Below are 1,111 nucleotides of genomic sequence, written 5' to 3'. Positions count from 1 at the left end.
GAATATAGTGTTTCTTAGCATCTTATTTTTTTCAGAAGCATTTTTAGTCTTTTCATCTATGAAATTTTCGCGATTTAGTTTCTCCAAGAACCATAAAAGTTTACAACGAATGGCGATGTTTTTTTTCCAATCTTATCATTATTCATGTTATAGCATATATAACTAAATACATACATATATTTTGATTGCTGTTTCCATGCAGTATTTTGCTATAATATCTATGTCCATCAAATAATTTTTGCTATAATGTAACCCGGAGTTAAACATCTGCGTTCGTATCCAATGTACTTATTACATCGCAAGGTTCCAGGAATTTCAACGATATAAAATGATCAGACCTGAGCCCATACACATACCAGAAATCTATTATAATAACGTAATCTTAAAAAAGAAACCCAATCACTAAATCCCAGGACCTGTTTCCGCATATCCCATTTTCCCAAATCGTCACCCAGAGAATCGGACGAGCGAGGGAGGGAGAAACACGTCTTTTTGACTCGGGAGTAAAATTTTTTTTAATCATTACTGTTATCTTTCTTTAATTAACTCTGCTACGTCGATGTCACAGTCATGCGGCGTAACAGACGGTCGTAATCAGCTCATTTGTAGCCACTGGTAGGTTTTCTGTTCATTCAAAAATCAGAATAACCTTTTTTTTTTTTTTGCATGCAATAGTGTGTCTTTTCGTTTGGAAAATTTTGATGTGATGTTCATGCCTGAATCTTATTTTTGTTCAGTTCATGGTGTTTTGTTAATGTTCACTAGACCTTTAAATCCTTTCCTGTGTGTATTACCAATGCGCAAATGTCTGCTCGAAGGATAAACCAAAGAAATATGTAGTATATAGTTATTATGTAATTTTGGTATGTGCGTTGGTGTCCTGCTTAGCATATCAGCTAACTATAAGCTTTCGAAACTTATAATTATGTACAGGTGGCCCAGGTGATAACTCCCTTTAAAACACAGGTGACTGAACAGACCTAACCAACCATTGTACTACAGCTGCCTCACCAGATGCCAGGAAAATACAATAAGTCGTAAATACATCAAGGACCTTGTTAATATTACAGTAGGACATTATAATAGTAATTCTTTGCAGTGTGGATGCATT

At 34.8% G+C, this 1,111-nt stretch overlaps 1 protein-coding gene across 1 annotated transcript in view; it reads left to right on the top strand.

Moving 5' to 3' along the window:
- Positions 1-456: 456 nt before the first annotated feature.
- Positions 457-1,111, top strand: part of LOC119594373 (breast cancer type 2 susceptibility protein homolog) — a gene marked incomplete at its 3' end in the record, with an annotated part of 20,050 nt that continues 19,395 nt past the window's right edge. The window contains 1 exon segment of the mRNA XM_037943432.1: positions 457-615.

The sequence above is a fragment of the Penaeus monodon genome, chromosome 33 (assembly GCF_015228065.2).
Source record: "Penaeus monodon isolate SGIC_2016 chromosome 33, NSTDA_Pmon_1, whole genome shotgun sequence".
Taxonomy (NCBI): domain Eukaryota; kingdom Metazoa; phylum Arthropoda; class Malacostraca; order Decapoda; family Penaeidae; genus Penaeus; species Penaeus monodon.
This window is presented reverse-complemented; position numbering and strand designations above follow the sequence as displayed.